The following is a 19,696-nucleotide window of genomic DNA, read 5'->3' on the forward strand; positions in this document are numbered from 1 at the left end:
GTGTCCATCCGTTCATCATTTTATAATACCCTTCTTTGTCTTTTGCTATAGACTTTGCTTTTACGTCCATTTTGTCTGATATGGGTAATACTACCCTGTTTTCCTGTCACTTCTGTTTTCATGATTATCCCTTTCCAGTCCCTCACTATGTCTTAACTCTGAAGTGAGAATCTCACTAGCAGCCTATAGATGGGTTTTGTTTTTTATTCAGTCAGCCACTGTGTGTCTTTTGACTAGAGCATTTAGTTTTAACATTTAAAGTAGTTATTGATAGGTATGTACTTACTGCCATTTTATTACTTTATTTCCACTTGCTTTTGCAGTTCTCTCTCTTTTATTCTTCTTTTAGTTTCTTCCCTTGTGGTTTGATAGCTTCCTTTGGTCATACACTTGTGTAGCTTTCTGTCTAGTGTTTGTGTATATATTGCCGGCTTGGGATTTATGGTTACCATGGGTTCATATATATTAACCTATAGCTATATCGACTTGTTTTAAACATGTATTCCTTTAAGTTCAAGCACAGTCTTAAAGATAAACATTTTAAATTCTCTTCTACGTTTGGTGTTTTTGATGTCTTTTTTGGACCACACCTGTGGCATATTGAAGTTCCCAGGCTAGGGGCTGAATCAGCCTATGCCAGAGCACAGCAACGTGGGATGGAAGCCACATCTACAGGCTACACCACAACTCACAGCAGCACTGGATCCTTCAATCCACTGAGTGAGGCTAAGGATCAAACCTGCATCCTCATGAATACTAGTCAGGTTCATTACCACTGAGCCGCAACAGGAACTCCTTGATGTCATGTTTTATATCTTCACATTTATGCCTTTACTGATTATTATAGTTGATTTTGTAATTTTTTGTTTTTTAATTTTTGTACTAGCTTAAGTGGTTGATTTTCAGTCTTTATACTGTATATTTGCCTTTTCTACTGGGATTTTTTCCACTTCCTATAGAGTCTTAGATTCTTACTTCTTATTATAGCCTTTTCTTTTTTTTATTTCTTTCTTTTTTTTTTTTGTTTTTTTGTTTTGCTGCACCTGTGGATGCAGAAAATCCTGGATCAGGGGTTGAACCTGCACCATAGCAGCAATCTGAGCCCATGCAGTGATAATGCTGGATCCTTAACCCACTGCACCACAAGGGAACTCCTTCCTATAGCCTTTTCTTTTCCACTTAGAGGTCTTTTGAGATTTCTTTCAGGGTGGGTTTAATCTTAACTAACTCTTCATTTTCGCTTGTCTGAGCTCTCTCTCCTTCCATCCTAAGTGGAAATCTTGCTGAGCAGAGTATCCTTGGTTGCTGATTTCCTCTTTTAACACATTGAATAAATCACGTCACTCCCTTCTGGCTCGCAAAATTTCTGCAGAAAAATCAGTGGATAGCCCTGTGGGGGTTCCCTTGTATATGACTCTTTGTTTTTCTTTTGCTGCTTTTAGAATTCTCTCTCCATCTTTAACTTTTGCCATTTTCATTATGATATGTCTTGATCTGGGTCTGAATTCATAGTTTGGGACCTTCTATGCTCCCCATCTCTGGATTTCTGTTTCATTCTCCAGGTTTGGGAAGTTTCATCAAATACATGCTTGTCCCCCTTCTCTCTCTCTTCACTGGAAACCTAATAATGTGAAGGTTGGTGCTTGATGTTATCTCAGAGATCCCTTAAATTGTTTTCATTTTCTGTCTTTGTTTTTCTTTTTGCTGTGACTGGGTGGTTTCTATTATTGCATCTTCAGATCACTTATGCATTTTCCTATGTCACTTAGTCTCCCATTTATTCCTTCTAGTGTGTTTTTTGTTTAAGTTATTGCATTCTTCAGTTCTCACTGGTTCTTTTTTATATTTTACAGTTTCTTGTTAAAATCTCACTTTGTTCATCTATTGTTTCCCCTAATTCAGCTAGCATTTTATTACTAGTGCTTCAAATTAGTTGTCTGATACATTGTTTATTTGTTTCACTTTTGTTTTTTCAGGGGTTTTCTCTTGCTCTTTCAAATGAGACCAGTTTCCCCGTCCTTTGCTTTGCAAGAGTTTCTCCGTCTCTGTTAATATAGATGAAATACTGTATCTGTTTCAGTCTTGAAGGGATGTCCTTATTTGGGAGTGTCCCTATTCAGTCTGCCTGTGCCCACTGCCTTTGGTGGGAGAGTTGGATTTAATATGAATGAAATTACAACTTCCATTACAGCATACTGGCAGCTATCCTCTTGTTGGGAGGTAAGGCCAGAAATGGAGGGGCTGTGGCTGAACCAGGTGTGAGGTGCAGCTTCTTTTCTGCTCAGTGCTTGTCATCATCCTAGTGGGGATGGAGTTGGATCAAAGCAGAAGTCCTTGAACTTGGGTCCAACTTGGCTCTATCCTTTAGTGTGTCCACCCCCCTTTCCTAACACTAGTACCCTTGCTCTAGAGAGGAGTAGTGCTGGAGCAAGAGGCTCTCGGCTCACGTTTGAGAAAGGCTGTAATGGGCCTGCCGTAGACCAAGGTTGGGGCTGCCTCCAGTAAGCCACCTGTGCCAGTGCTTCCACCCTGCTCAGATGCAGCTTTGGGCCTGAAACTCCATTGTGACTCACTGCCAATTCTATCCCCAGCCTCTGGCACCCCTACCCTGTTGTGGAGCCATACCACAGGGTAGTTGGGGCCTGTGTGGGCGCTGGGCGTATGCTGGGCATGGGTTGTGGCAGTCTCTCCTGCATCAAAGATCGGGACCATCCCTGTGTGCTGCCTGGATAGATAGCAGTGATGGCCACTACTGCCCATTTAGATGCTGGCCAGGTCCAGGTTGCCTCTTCGTCTCATGGCTGGGCTCTCTTCCAGGTGCTGGCAGCCCTTGGTTCAGTGCAGAGCTATGAGGTCAAGTTAGTGGGGGCTCGGCTCAGGCTGAGTTGTGCACAGGGTGCTTTGCAGAAAATAGGACAGCCACTGGAGCAGTTCCCAGCCCACCCGTTCTGCCCTGCCTCTGGTCAAGGCAGTGCCCCTGAACTCCTCATTGGCAGCGTCCAGACCTCTCCTCGCCCTCCAGCCAGCAACGTGGGCTCTCCTTCCCTGTGCCAGCCCCAGGACTGGGTGCTCGCTGTGCCTTGGACTGCCCACTCCTCTGGGCGGGTTTCCTTCTGCAGAACATCCCCTTTGGTCTTAACCCCTCTCAGGGGCGCAGGTGCTGGGCCGGACTGCTTTTCTTTCCTTCCTTCTCAGGTCCACGTGGATCCTTCTTATAGCCTTGTTTGTACGAGAGTATTTCTGCCAGTTTCCAGAGAGTTTACAGCTTGCATTGTCCCACATCTAGATGTATTTTTGATGTGTTTGTGGGGCAGGTGGATTCGCATGGTCTTTCCTGCTCCGCGCCTTGATTCATCTCTCTCTGCCTCCCCCTTTTCTGGTTTTAGTGAGTACAGCTGACACAGTGCTGTATGAGATTAAGGTGTGCAGCCTGATTCGATCTACGTACATCACGAAGTGATTATCACCGTTAGTGAACAAGGATCATCTCATATAGATACAAAGTTAAAGAAATAGAACATCTTTTTCTTGTGATGAGAAACTCTTAGAATTTACTCTGCGAAGTTTCACATATGACATCCAGCAGTGTTAATTATATTTATCATGTCGTATATCAGCTCCTAGTACTTATTTTCTTATGATGAAAATTTGTACCTTTTGACGACCTTCATCCATGTCCCCTTCCCCCGAACTCCTGCTTCTGTTAACCACAAATCTGACCTCTTTTCCTATGGGTTTGTCTGACCTGCAGTGGTATGTTAGTTCCTGTCACCCAACATAATGATTCTGTTTCGCCATTTCAGACTGATCACTATAATAGGTCTAGTTACAGTGTGTCACCCTACAAAGATATCACACAGTTGCTGACTGTGATCCCCCTCCCTGCACTTTGCATTTCATAGACATGACTCATTTATTTTGCAGCTGGACATTGTATCTCTTAATCTCCTTCACTTATTTCTCTCCTCCTCCCAAGCTGCCCGCACCCTCCTCCCCCAACCACCCGTTTGTTCTCTGTATCTACATCTCATTTCAGTTTTGTTATGTATGTTCACCTGTTTTGTTTGACTTTGGAATTCCACATGTAGCGAAATCATACAGCATTTGCTTACGCTGACTTATTTCACTTAGCATAATACCCTCGAGGTCCCTCCATGCTGTTTCAAATGGCAAGATTTCCTTCTTTTTACGGCTGAGTGATAGTCTATTCCTCCTATGTATCACATCTTCTTTAACCATTCCTCTATTGATGAGCAACTTAGGTTGCTTCTATATCTTGGCTATTGTAAATAATGCTATGATGAACATGGGGGTACATAAATCTTTTCTAATTAGCTGTTTTTCTTTCCTTTGGGTAAATACCCAGGAGTGGAATTGCTGGGTCATAATGATAGTTTTATTTTTAAATTTTTGAGGAATCTCCACACTGTTTTCCGTAGTGGCTGCTCAGTGTTCTCCTCCTTAAAGAGTTTGGAAATGAGCAAAACATAGGCACTGCCTTTATAGAACTTTCAAATTTGGGATTTTAACTCAGGTCATCCAGTTTCAGAGTCTGTTTTTTAGAGTATATGCATCATACACTACTTCTCAAAAGGGTGATTTCAATGAGTATAAGACTTGAAAATTATTTTGAAAGCAGTAGTTTCTATTACAGACTAGTAATTGACAGTAGAAGATCCAAGAGAATGTGAATTGCTATGATTAATTGGTATGAATCAATAGAATTTTTGTCTTGTTTCAGGTTTAGGTTGAATCACAGAATTTTCAAAAAACTGTTTTGGGATGAAAAATTAGAGTTAAGTATAAGTCTTTAAGAATTTAGTTGTGTAGGCATAACCTAAATTTACCCATTTATGAGGCAGTAGACACTTGGGTTGTTTATACATTTTGTTATTATGAGCAGTATTGCTATGAATATTAGTGTACAGGTATTTGTGTGGAGATGTTTTCATTTCTCCCGGGTTTATAGCCTCTATATATGTATACAGCATATGGTAACTATGTTAATCATTTAGGGAACTGTTGGACTCTTTTCCAACACAGCCACACCTTCCACATTCTCAAAAGCAGTGTATTGGAGAGGGTATTTTCTAATTTCTGTGCATTCTCACCAACGCTTGTTATTATTGTCTTCTTTTTTTCTTTTAACACATATGCATTCTATGTAATTTTTTTTACAGAAAATTGAAAAGAAAGCTTAATAAAACAATATCTGCTTTTATAATGTACATTATACTTTTATATGTTTCTTCCATTAGCTTTCTGTTGGTTGTTCTTTTTTTTTCCCCAGCAGAAGTCATTTATTTATTTATTTATTTTCCCATTTCTTTTTTTTAATTACTCAAATGAATTATCACATCTGTAGTTTTATATTGATCATAACAATCTGATTTCACAGGATTTCCACCCCATAACCCAAGCACATCCCCCCACCCCTCAAACTGTCTCCTCCGAAGACCATAAGTTTTTCAGTATCTGTGAGTCAGCATCTGTTCTGCAAAGAAGTTCTGTCTGTCCTTTTTTCAGATTCCACATGTCAGTGAAAGCATTTGATGCTGGTGTCTCATAGTATGGCTGACCTCACTTAGCATGATAATTTCTAGGTCCATCCATGTTGCTAAAAATGCTGGTATTTCATTCTTTTTAATGGCTGAGTAATATTCCATGGTGTCTATGTACCACATCTTCTCAATCCACTCCTCTGTCGATGGACATTTAGGTTGTTTCCATGTCTTGGCTATTGCAAATAGTGCTGCAATGAACATCAGAGTACATGTGTCTTTGCGAGTCATGGTTTTCTCTGGATCGATGCCCAGGAGTGGGATTGCTGGATCAAATGGTCGTCCTATGTTTGGTTTTCTGAGGCATCTCCATACTGTTTTCCACAGTGGTTGCACCAATTTTCAATCCCACCAACAGTGTACTAGGGTTCCTTTTTCTCCACACCCTTTCTAGAACTTCTTGTTGGTAGACTTTTGGATGATGGCCATTCTGGCTGGTGTAAGGTGGTACCTCATCCTGGTTTTGATTTGCATTTCTCTAATAATGAGTGGTGTTGAACATCTCTTCATGTGTTTTTTGGCCATCTGTATGTCTTCTTTGGAGAACTGTCTGTTTAGATCTTCTGCCCATTTTTGGATGGGGCTGTTTGTTTTTTTGGTATGGAGCTACAGAAAGTGTTTATAAATTTTGGAGATGAATCCCTTGTCCGTTGATTCACTTGCAAAGATTTTCTCCCATTCTGTGGGTTGTTTTTTGTGTTGTTTAGGGTTTCCTTTGCTGTGCAGAAACTTTGAAGTTTGATTAGGTCCCATTTGTTTATTTTTGTTTTTATTGTCAATACTCTAAGAGGTGGATCTGAGAAGATGTTGCTGTCGTTTATGTCAGAGAGTGTTTGGCCTGTGTTTTCCTCTAAGAGTTTGATAGTGTCTGGTCTTCTATCTAGGTGTTTAATCCATTTGGAGTTTATTTTTGTGTATGGTGTCAGGGAGTGTTCTAATTTCATTCTTTTGCATGTGGCTGTCCAGTTTTCCCAGCACCTGGGTTTAATTCTGGGCTTTCTATCCTGTTCCACTAATCTCTATTTCTGTCTTTCTGCCAGTACCATATGGTTTTGATGATTGTTGCTTTGTAGTATAGTCTGAAGTCTGGGAGCCTGATTCCTTCAGCTCCATTTTTCTTTTTCAGGATGTCTCTGGATATTCTGGGTCTTTTGTGCTTCCAAACAAACTTTAAAATATTTTGTTTGAGTTCTGTGAAAAATGGCCTTGGTAATTTGATAGGGATTGCATTGAATCTGTAGATTGCCTTAGGTAGTATAGTCATTTTGATAATATTAACTCTTCCAATGCACGAGCATGGTATCTCTTTCCATCTATTTGTGTCATCTTTGATTTCTTTCATCAGTGTCTTATAGTTTTCAGAGTACAGGTCTTTTGTCTCTTTAGGTAGGTTTACTCCTAGGTATTTTATTGTTTTGGATGCACTGGTAAACGGGATTGCTTCCCTAATTTCTCTCTCTGCTCTTTCATTGTTAGTGTATAGAAATGCCGTCGATTTCTGTGTGTTAATTTTGAATCCTGCGACTTTGCCAAATTCATGGATGAGCTCTAACAGTTTTCTGGTAGAGTCTTTAGGGTTCTCTAGGTATGGTATCATGTCATCTGCAAATAGTGATAGTTTTCCTTCTCCCTTTCCAATTTGGATTCCTTTGATCTCTTTTACTTCTCTGATTGCTGTGGCTAGGACTTCCAGAACTATGTTGAAGAGTAGTAGCGAGAGTGGACATCCTTGTCTTATTCCTGATCTCAGCAGAATCCTTTCAGCTTTTCACCATTGAGAATGATGTTACTGTGGGTGTGTCATGTATGGCCTTTATCATGTTGAGGCAGTTTCCCTCTGTGCCCACTTTCTGAAGAGTTTTTATCAGAAATGGGTGTTGGATTTTGTCAAAGGCTTTTTCCACGTCTATTGAGAGGATCTTATGGTTTTTATTCTTCAGTTTGTTCTGTGGTGTATCACACTGATGGATATGTGGGTATTGAAGAACGCTTGCATCCCTGGGATAAATCCACTTGGTCATGATGTACAATCCTTTTAATGTATTATTGGATGTGGTTTGCCTTTTTGTCTTTTTGTTGTTGTTGTTGTTGTTGTTGTGTTGTTGCTATTTCTTGGGCCGCTCCCACAGCATATGGAGGTTCCCAGGCTAGGGGTTGAATCGGAGCTGTAGCCACCAGCCTACGCCAGAGCCACAGCAACGCGGGATCCGAGCCGCGTCTGCAACCTACACCACAGCTCACGGCAACGCCGGATCGTTAACCCACTGAGCAAGGGCAGGGACCGAACCCGCAACCTCATGGTTCCTAGTCGGATTCGTTAACCACTGCGCCACGACGGGAACTCCCTGGATGTGGTTTGCTAGTATTTTGTTGAGGATTTTTGCATTGATGTTCTTCAGTGAAATTGGCCTGTAGTTTTCTTTTTTTGTGGTATCTTTATTATTCTGCCATAAAAAGGAATAAAGTACTAATGTATACCACAACATGGATAAACCTTGAAAAACTATGCTAAATGAAACAAGCCAACCACAAAAGACTACGTATTATATGATTGGATTTATATGAAATGTCCGCAAAGAGGCAGTATCTATAGAGACAAAAAAAATAAATTAGTGGTTTCCTAGGGCAGGAGATATTAAGAGGAAGTGAGGAGAAGGGTGGACTGTTAAAGGATACACTGTTTCCTTTTGGGGAAGATTAAAATGTTCTAAAATTTAAAAAAATTAATTATTAATTTTTTGATAATTTTGAGGCTAGAACAATTGAACCCTGCCTTTCAATAAACAGTTCTTAAGTTGTGTCTGAAATTGAAATGGACAACAGAGGTAAAAACCCTATTTTCATAAAATTCCAGAAACTTAATCTCTAAACAAGTTTCTTTTTAATGATTTTATTAAAACTTATTTCTTTATTCTTTTCATGTTGCCTCTTCCTCCTGAAATAGATTTTTCTGAATGCCTCACAGAACTGATGAGATAACAGCAATGCATTTTTTTTATATATACTCCCTTTCAAAGGATTACATAAAATAAATTAAAAGCAAATGTTGTGCTTTGTAACGTGAGATACAAAGAAGGAAATGTTAAGGGCTCACCTATGGAGAGAGTCAACTGATCCAGAGTTTTATGAACTGTTACAACCTCACACACCCATGGGTGCTGCAGTCAAATCATTCTTCGATGTCATAGTTAATTCCCGTAGAGATTATGTTGGATTTAACCAATTGTTACACAAAATCAAAACTGACAGAGTGAATTGGTAGCTTAATTTCCTTATAGTTACTCCCTTAGAATTTTCTTTATTAGCCCCCCTTTTAATCTTTGCTTCTTTTATACTATCACTTTGGAATGTCATTGCATTTGCTACCAATATTCATGCTCTGCATTTGTGAATATTCTCTTCATTCTCCTAATTTATTCCTCTGTTCTCTCATTCATTTGTTCACAAACTTAATGGGCACTTGCCATGTGTCAGGCCCTCTGCTAGGAAGGAGTATACAATGTTAATTAAGTTGTCACCCTTATCTTCAAGGCATTTCAGATCTAGTGGGCATCCTGGACACTAGTAATTATTTTGATTGATTTTCTGTTGTTCTTCCTACAAAAAGGTTATAGGTGGGTGGTGGTGGGTGGTTGGTATTAATTGATGTGAGTTTTTGATATTGTATAATGAAATGAGTCAACATTTAGAAGATTTATGTAACTCAGTGAATGGATATGTTCCACGTCATCAAGGCATGATATTAAAAAACTTCTGCATGTGTAAAAGAGCCATTCAAAACATAAGATATGCCACGTGATATTTAACAAAGTATCAATTTACTTTATTTATGATATGTTTTGTAAATCAGTAGATATCTAAAAACACTTGTTTCTAAAATCTTAGTAAAATCATATGACTTAAAATTTAAATACCAAATAATTATTAATATTTGATTTTAACAGTATCTTTTCATTAAAAGTTTCAAAAGCCAAAAAGTCATATTTGGCTTGCATTTTAACCATTCATTCCTCAACAGCCAGGAAACAATTTTTTTGTTGTTTTATTTGTTAATAAAAATGTATGGATTATATGAGGGATAGCTTTAAAAATTTGAAGAAAGAGGAAAAATGAAGGAAAGAGGAAAAAGGGAGGGTTACACTACTAAATCACTTCACAGTTATCTATCAGGAATCAATATTTGCTGCTTCTCTGGAATGAACTCATTTCAGTTGTTTGATATACATACACACAGACATATACACTAAAATATTCTTGGCATAAAGGGTTAGGAAGACTCTTTATGGTATAGGAAAATAAGCAATATTAAAATTAAACATTTTTATGCATTATGATTAAACTTCTTTTGGAGAAGTAAATTTAGTAAAGTGGCAACTTGAGACTATTGTAGAGTGTTCTATAGGCACCTGGGAGACCAGTGTTTGAGGGCTATGTGTGCTACTAATTTACTTTGTAAATTGTTTCAACTTGTGTAGCCTCTATTTCCTCATTTATAATGTAAGTTTATATCTGCTTCTAAGAGTTTCCATGGAAGGTGAATGAGAATGTAAGTACTGTTTGTAGATACAAAATGCTATTCAGATAGAAAGTATTATTTTTTAGGATGCTACATGGGTGCCCAGTGCCACAAGCTTATCCCATGCAGTAAAGCTAAGAAGTCAGGTGTGGTCCTTGGTCTGTGAAGAGAACACACCATCGGGAAGTCATGGTTTGAGAAATAGTAGTGACACATTCGTGCTGGAAGTAACACATCATTTTCTGACATCTACTCCAATAATAACTTAATTACATGTGCTTAGCAGATATTTTTCCCTGAGCTTAAGGTCCAGAATTTCCAGCCATAAATGTTCTCCCTGAGATACTAATTGTTCTATATACAAATAAAATCTGTACGTGGGCTTGCTTGTGGTGGGCTTTAACTAGCTGAGCTAACTGGCTGGGCTCAGACAGTTCTTTTGCCATTTTTGTCTCCTCTAACAGTTTAGGAGTTATATGCATAGTTTCTATTTGTTTACTGATTACCCTAGAAATTTTAATGTATTTGTCTTAACAAAGTTGAAAGTTAACCAGATTATCTTTTTTCCAAATTAAACAAGGACCTTAGAAAACTTGAAATCCAATCCTCCTCCCCCACTTATTCTTTTCATATATCTTAATTTCACATATTCAGATGACTTAATTTTTATGTAATTAATCAATGTTTATTTATATTTACACATATTTGTGGCCAACTTTTCTCTTAATTCCTTTTTATCTCTCAGATCTTCTAACTAAGGTCATTTTCCTTACTAAAAAGTATATTCTTTATAATTTCTTTTTTCTCAGTTCTTATTTTCCTGAAATGTCCATACTTATTCTTTATTCTTAAAAATACCTTCCCTGTATATAGAATTCTAGTTTGATAAGCATCTTCTTTTAGCATAATGAAAATATTCAACTATCTTCTGGCTCCCATTTTTGCTGTTAGGAGTTATCTCTTGGTCTAATTGTTACTTGGGGGGGCATTCTGTCTTTTACTTCTCTAATGTTCTGCACTTTCCCTGTGGTGGAATTAGAAAAATACTTCTTTTTATTTACCTGGTGCTTTTGGGGGAGGGAGGTTCCTTAATATTTGGATTGTTTCTTTAATTAGCGCTCCGAATCTAGCAGCCGTGTTTTTTCATCATTGTTTCTGCTTCATCTCCCTCTCCTCTTTCTGGAAGGACTTAAATCTGTATCCCACACTTCTCATTATATCTTCTGTATCTTTTAACTTCTCAGAATATCCATCTCTTTGCCTTCTGGAATTGCTCATTCAGATATTTTCTTTTAAATTATCCTCCAGGTCTCAATCATTTTCTCTTTTGTTTAATATGATTAAACCTGTTCATTGAGGTTTTAAAATTTTATTTTAATTAAAAATATTTTAAGGCATTCTCTTTGTTGTTGTTGGCTTTTTTTTTTTTTAATTTGCTTGCTTTTGTTCATGTATTTCAGGCCTCCTTTTTGTTCACTTAAAATATTTTACACATTCTTAGGTCTGTATTCTGTATCCCCTCATTCCAATAGTAATATTTTCTATGAGGCTGATTGTACTGTTTTTTTCCCATTGGTTTTCACTCATGATACCTTGTTTTCTTTATGTTTAGAAATGTTTGGCTTTCACCTGCTCGATTTCCCATTATTTGCAGAATAAAGGTCTTTGAAGTATTAGTTAAAGAGTTCCTCTAAAAAGAATTTATATTTGTGTTTCTCAGACACGTGGGTGCACTAGTGGTCTGAGATCACTTTTTTAAAACTCCGTAAATTTTATTATATTTGTAAGTGCACACCAATCGTCATAACCAAGTTTTACAGCATTTCAATCCAAAATCCTTGGCCTGTCCCTCCACTCCCCTCCTCCACCTGTCTCCTTTGGAAACCATAAGTTTTTCAAAGTCTGTGAGTTAATATCTGTACTGCAAAGAAGTTCATTGTATCCTTTTTATTTTTTTTTTAGATTCCACATATAAGTGATAGCGTATGATGTTTGTGTCTCACTGTCTGACTAACTTCACTTAGCATGGTAATTTCTAGGTCCATCCATGGTGTTTCAGATGCCATTATTTCATTCCTTTCTGTGGCTGAGTAGTATTCCATTGTGTATATGTACCACATTTTCTTTATCCACTCCTCTGTTGATGGACATTTAGGTTGCTTCTATGTCTTGGCTATTGTGTATAGTACTGCAATGAACATTGGAGTACACACATCTTTTTCAAGTCATTGTTTTCTCTGGATAGATGCCCAGGAGTGGGATTGCTAGATCAAATGGTATTCTATTTTTAGTTTTTGGAATTAAAAGGAATTTCCATACTACTTTCCATAGTGGTTGCACCAATTTACATTCCCACCAACAGTGTAATAGGGTTCCCTTTTCTCACATCCTCTCTAGTATATATTGTTTGTAGACCTTTTAACAATGGCCATTCTGGCTGGTGCAAGGTGGTACCTCTTAGTAGTTTTGACTTAGATTTTTCTAATAATTAGTGATGTTGAACATCTTTTCATGTGTTTTTTGGCCATCTGTATATATTCTTTGGAGAATTGTCTGTTTGGATCCTCCACACATTTTTTGATGGGATTTTTTTTTCTTTTTGATATTGAGCTGCAGGAGGTATTTATGTATTATGGAGATTAATACCTTGTCAGTTGGTTCATTGGGAAATATTTTCTTCCATTCTGTGGGTAGTCTTTTCATTTTGTTTAGGGCTTCCTTTGCTGTGCAAAAACTTTTAAGTTTAATTAGGTCCCATTTGTTTATTTTTGTTTTTATTTTCATTACTACAGGAGGTGGATCTGAGAAGATATTGCTATAATTTATGTCAGAAAGCATTCAGCCTATGTTTTCCTCTAAGAGTTTTACAGTGTCTGGTCTTATATTTAGTTCTTTAATCTATTTTGAGTTTATTTTTGTGTATGGTGTTAGGAAGTGGTCTGATTTCACTTTTTTTACATGTAGCTGTCTAGTTTTTTTTTAAACTTAAAATAGATTTATTTCATGTGATGGTTAATTAGTAACCAACAGATCTCTTTTGTCTTATTCCATCAGAAAAGTTAGAACGATCTCAGAGAAAAGACTTGCTTGACCTAACTTGCAAGATTCTCACAACCAAGCCAATCAGCTTGGCCAAAGAATGGGCTAAAAAGTTTTAGGGCTCAGGATTCATCAGTCTGTAGTTATGAGATGACTGACTCCTCTAACAACGTGGTAGCTTCTGAGGGAACGGCATGTGTAAAATGATGGGTGAACAAACAAATAAATAGATTTCTGCCACATATGCTCTGTTCCCTATTATATACAACATTTGTACTAGTTGGCTAATAATGGCCTCATGCACACCTATTTCATTGTTCTAGTGGTTTTAGAAACTGAAACTTGTGACTTGAACATTCTGAAGAGCAATCGAGCAACTTACTAAACGTCTCTGGGCTTTTGCATCTGCTTCTTGATGTGAGGGTTCAAACCAATGGTCTCTAACAACCCCGGCATGAAAGCACTATTGTTTTAGGAGTTATGTATTCATTAATCAATGAATAACAATTCACTCAACAACCATGCATTTTAGACTTTTGTGAATTCCTACTCTGTGCAATACGTTATACTAAGTATGATGAGAATGATTTTAATCAATTCCTTTCCAAGAAATTAGTCTTTCCCTTGAAATCTTGGTCACTTATAAAATGCTTTCTAAGTTTTATTAATATTATAACAAAGGCAAAGTTTAGTATCATTCTTTAAAACTTTTTAAAATGTTTAAAAATTCTTGAATTTTATTTATATTTATTTTATTATTATTATTGTTATTTCTATGGCCACACCCATGGTATATGGAAGTTCCTGGGCCAGGGATTGCATCTGAGATATAGCTACAACTTACACTATAGCTGTGGCAACAGCGGATCCTTTAATCCACTGAGCCAGGCCAGGGATCAAACCCATACCTCTGTAGCAACCTAAATCACTGTAGTTGGATTCTTAACCCAATGCATCAGAGTGGGAACTCCAAAAAATTCTTAAATTTTAAATTAATATTACAATATTTTTCTACAAAAATATTATATTTTTTAATTAACCCCAGTAATTTTTTTTTTTTAAGGGCTGCATCCATGGCATATGGAGGTTCCCAGGCTAGGGGTTGAATTGGAGCTGCTGCAGCTGCTGGCCTACACCACAGCTCCTGGCAATGCTGGATCCTTAATCCACTGAGCGAGGCCAGGGATAGAACCTGCATCCTCATGGATTCTAGACATATTCATTTCCTCTGAGCCACGATGGGAACTCCTACCCCAGTACTTTTTAAAATACTTGTGAATGAGTAGTGAGGTGGCTACTATCAGATTGTTCTAGTGGATGGATGGGTAAATTAGTATGACCTTTTTTGTAAAGCAAGCTGAAAATGCACATTAAGAGAGCTTGTTTTTTAAATTATATTTGATTCAGCAGTCACATAGTCTGAATCTAAAATAATATGCAGATTTATATGTTTGGATACAAGGATAATCAAGATGCTATTATTTTAAAACTATAAAATTCTGAACAGTATAGTTGATCAATAATAGGAAGATAGTGAAGGAAATTATTTCATATCCGCCAAGAATATTATGGAGTAAATATTAACTGTGTTTCGAAAGTGGAACACAGAATTCGAATTCAGTTTTGTTCATATATGAGTAGAGATAGTCTGGAAGGAAATAAATAAAAACTTGAAGATTTTCTACTTGTCTACCGGTGTTACAGTTTGCTGTTATCTTCCTCTTTCTATTTTTCCACACCTGTGGGTGTAGGTTAAAAAATGTATGGTGAGAAATGAAGTAGTTGCTTTATCATCAGGAGATAGATACTGAGTTTTCTACTCTCAGATGACGTCATATCCCTACTTTTCAACCTCTTTCCTGTGAAACCTGTTGTTATAATTTTCTGTGTGACACCTGCCAGAGTGTAAGTTTAAGAGATTCCCAGTGGTGATTTCTTCTTTATTTGGCTTTATGTTTGACGAGTGTAAGATGGTGTTTCCCTGTCACAAAATTATGAAATCTAAATGGAAAAGGAGCTGGATCCAAAATTTATATGTAACATAAACTTCTTTGGGCCTATATATATAAGCTATCATGGTAATGATAATGACTTGATTTAAATTATTTGTATCCACACTTGACCTTCAGTCTTTCTTAAAGTTGAACCAAGTTTTCCTTGAGAGATTCTGGGTATATCTTGCAGGGGTCTGTCTTAAATAGTGTAAACTGAGTAATCCTCTCCTGACTGACTCTGAATGAAAGACTCTAATGATTCAGAGTAACCACAAAGCTTCATCATGACCATCCTTGCTGAAGGGTTGTCTTCTGAAATTGTCAGCTCTTGGAGTGGCAAGAGTCCGTAACAGCCCAAAGCAAACTTTGACCTCTTCTCTTCCTTCACCCCGTTTTTGGAAAGTGGGCCATGCCCTGAGATTTTTTTTAGCGATCCCACTTGTCGGTTGAAATTCTACTTTTTCATTCACTTCTTTAACATATTTTTCTCCTATTATGGTTCATATTTTCCTGATTCTTTGCACATCTCCCAATTTTTTTTCTTATTGTATCCTTGACATAGTATTTGAAAGCACTGTAGATTGGATTAAGTATTGTTTTCTCCCAGAAAAGTCATGTCCTTTCTTTTTGTTGTGAGTCCAGCTGAGTCAGGGATGGGTTATAGCTTTAGGTAATTTCAGTTCACATCTAGTTTCAAGTATCATGAGAATGAGATCTATTCTGTGTGCATTACAGATCAAGACGGCAGAGGAGAAGGGTGTGTAGCTCACCTCCTTCCACAGCACATCAGAATATATCTACACGTGGAGCAGTTCACACGGAATACCAAATGAAAGCTGGCGAAAGTTCTCTCATGCAACCAGAGCTCCAAGAAAGATCCCACATAACCAGGTAGGATGATAACAGGAAACAAAAAGGAATCAGGATGGGATCTGGAAGGGAATGATGAAAGAAGAAAGTTCCCTGGGAACCCCCTTCATTGCCTGGAAGGTCTGCTGGGGCAGATGTGGAGCTGGGGTGGCCTGGGCTTTGCTCTGGAGGAGGGTTCGTGTGCTAGCTTGCTGACAAACAGGGTAGAGAGAGAACAGCAGACCAAAATGCATGCCTACTGTTACACACGGTAGCTTGGTGTTGAAACTTGGGCTTCAGCAGATGAACCTGGGAGAGGACTTGGTTTAGCCACACAGAGTCAGCCCAAGGGGTCTGGAGTGTGGTTTGGGTCACTGCTGTTGGCACATGCATGATGGGATGTGGGTCCTTCATAAGAGCTCCGTTGTCAGTGAACTCATCATGGGCATGGCTCCAGCAGCATCAGACTTTTTGTGTCCATAGTGGTGGGGTTGACATCCAAGCAGATTATCAGCACTCCCTCAGCAGGGTGGGTTCAGTGTGGAGCCAGCATCAGTGGGCACACACACTAGGTGGCACACACACTGGGTGGCGTGTGGTGTTACAGAATTGCACGACCCAGTGGACGGCCTCTAGGGGGGAATATGCAGCAGCTCAGTTCCCAGTGAGAGTGCTGCAGTACTACCCTCCTCACGCTGCAGCATAGAGCTGGATCTGGGGGTTTGACTCCAATAACCAGGGAACACACTTTACCTTCAGCAGGGCTGTGACAACCACAGAGCAAAGAGGAGGCCCTGCCTCCAGTGTAGGCCTTGGTCATCACAACACCAAACATACCCGCTATCAAGGAGACAATGGCCAGTGTACTCTGAGGAAAGATGTGGCAGGCATCCATACCAAAAACAGCCCTCATACCAAATATATTGGACTCACACAGTCTACACAGGGATCCTTCCACATAAAAACAGCCTTTCAAGACCGCAGTAGATAACTAACTGTTTCTCCTAAATTAATAGAGTCATAGAAATTTGAGTAAAATGAAAAAGTGGAGGAACTACTCCCCATGAAAAGAGCAAGAGAAATCCCCTGAAAGAACAAACAATGAAATAGACTTCTCCAGTCTACCAGACCCTGAGGTCAAAAAGGAGGTAATAAAAATAGTGAAGGAATTAAGAAAGATTATCAATAAAAAATAATTGTTAACAAGGAACTAGGAACTGTAAAGAGAAATGAACCAAAATTAGACAACTCAGTTGCCAAGATTAAAACAACTAAAAGTGAATACCAGATTAAATACACAGAAGAATGAATAAGTGATATGGAAGATAGAATAATGGAAATCATCCAATCAGAACAGCAGACAGAAAAAGGAAATGGAAAAAAATGAAAACAATATATGAGATCTATGAAATAATAAGAAGCATGTCAGCCTACACATAGTAGGGGTTCCGAAAGGGAAAAGGGTAGGAAGCATGGAGGGTGCCAAACAAGATGATTCCAGTCAGACCCACACCAAGACATATTACAGTTAAAATGTCAGAAGTTAAAGAGAGCACTCTAAAAGCAGCAAGAGAAAAAAGAGTCCATTAGAAGGGAACCCCCATAAGGCTATCAGCTGACTTCTCTATAGAAAGTTTGCTGTCCAGAAGGCTTGATATATTTGAAGTCCAAAGGGAAAAGCCTGCAACCTAGGGTACTCTGCCCAGCAAGATTATTATTTGGAATAGAAACAGAAACTAAGAATTTATCGGGGAAAAACTAACAGAATATACAAAACCTAATCTAAAAGAAATATTGAAAGTTCTTTAAATAGAAAAGAAGCAAGCCTCTGTGGGAAAGAGAAAGACACAACAGGAAAGACAAATATATAAAAAGATTGATGATCACCTAGATAAGCTGGTACCTAGATTTAAAAAATGTTTGAAAGTGATTATAACTACAATGAATAGCAAAAGGATAAATGTTAAAATGTAAAATAGAACATCAAAATCGCAAATGTGGGGGAGAGGAATAAAAAAATGTAGATCTTATAGACTGTGTTTGAACTTATATGACTATCAGTTTAAGGCAAGTAGATATTGTTATGGGTTAACATTCTTGAAAACCAGGGTAACCAAACATCAAAAACATAAAATAGATTCACAAACACCAAAAAGAAAGGAAGTTAAGCATAATACAAAAGAAAACCATTAAAATACAAAATGAAAAAAAAAAAAAAAAAACGGAAGAAGAAAGGAGCAAAGAGGAAATACAAAATCATCTGGGAAACAAGGTTTAAAATGCAATAAATACATACTTATCAATAATTATTTTAAATGTTAATAAGAGTAAATGCTTTTATCAAAAGTTATAAATTGAGTCAAAAAATAAGAACCTTCAAAATGCTGCCAAAAAGAAACCTTCTTTAGAGTGAAAAACACATTTAGATTGAAATTGAGGGGATGGAAAAAGATATTTCATGCAAATGGAAATGACAAGAAAGTGAGGGTAAAAATATATCAGATAAAATAGACTTTGGACTTTAAAACACAGTCCATGATGAAAGAAAAGAAGGATACTGTATAATGATAAAAGGATCAAAACAATAAGATATTACACTTATTAACATATATGCATCCAACATGGAAACTTAAGTACACAAAACAAATACTAGGAGACATAAAGAGGAAATTGACACAAATTATAGTTGGAGATTTTAACACCCCAGTGATATCAAAGGACAGATCTTCCAGACAGAAAATCAGTAAGGCAACAGAGATCCTAAATGACACAACAGAACAGTTGGACTTAATTGATATCCACAGAGCACTACATCTCCTAAAAACAGGATGCATATTCTTCTCAAGCATGCTTAGAACATTATCTGGGACACAAAACAAGCCTTAACACATTTGGGAAGAGAGAGATTATTTCAGGCATTTTCTTGACCACAATGGCATGTAACTAGAAATCAAACACAGAAAGAAAAACTAGAAAAAAAAGATTACATGGAGACTGAATAACATGCTACTAAAAAGAAAAAAAAAGTGTCAATGATGAAATCAAAGAGGAAATCAGAAAATACCTCTAGACAAACAAAAATGAAAACAACCTTACAGTCTGTGGGATACAACAAAAGCAGTTCTAAGAGGGAAGTTCACAGCAATACAGGTCTTCCTCAAGAAATAATAAAAATTTCAAATAAACAACCTAACATATCACCTAAAAAAATTGGAAAAAGAGAAACAAACAAAACTCAAAGTCAGCAGAAGGAAGGGAAATAATAAAGATCAGAGAGAAAATTAAAAAGAGATAGAGCAAAAGAAAAGATCAATAAAACAAAGAGCTGTTTTTTGAAAAGATAAAATTGGCAAACCTCTATTGAGGCTCACCAAGAAAAAAAGAGAGAAGACCCAAACAATATAAGAAATTAAGGAGGATAAATAACAACTGATGCTGCAGAAATACAAAAATCCTAAAATTTATACGTCAACATATTAGACAATATAGAAGAAATGGACAAATTTCTAGAAACATAGAGCCTGCCAAAACTGAATCAAGAAGAAACAGATTATTTGAGCAGACCAATCACTAGACGTGAGGTAGGTCTGTAATTTAAGAAATTCCCTATAACAGATGTTTGGAACCAGATGATTTTACTGGGGAATTCTACCAAACATATAAAGTAGTTATACTTATCTTTCTCAAACTATTCCAAAAAATTGAAGAGCAGGGAGCACTCCCAAAGCCATTCTATA

At 37.5% G+C, this 19,696-nt stretch overlaps 1 protein-coding gene across 5 annotated transcripts in view; it reads left to right on the forward strand.

The window, feature by feature from the left end:
* ODF2L (outer dense fiber of sperm tails 2 like) overlaps nucleotides 1-19,696 on the forward strand; it is a 409,562-nt gene that overhangs the window by 64,526 nt on the left and 325,340 nt on the right. For all 5 annotated transcript variants that reach the window (XR_002343752.1, XM_013997449.2, XM_021090773.1 and 2 more), the window contains one exon: nucleotides 15,846-16,001. The gene's annotated coding sequence lies outside the window, so the exon portion shown is untranslated. The remainder of the gene's footprint in view (nucleotides 1-15,845; nucleotides 16,002-19,696) is intronic.

Source organism: Sus scrofa, chromosome 4 (genome assembly GCF_000003025.6).
Source record: "Sus scrofa isolate TJ Tabasco breed Duroc chromosome 4, Sscrofa11.1, whole genome shotgun sequence".
Lineage (NCBI taxonomy): Eukaryota > Metazoa > Chordata > Mammalia > Artiodactyla > Suidae > Sus > Sus scrofa.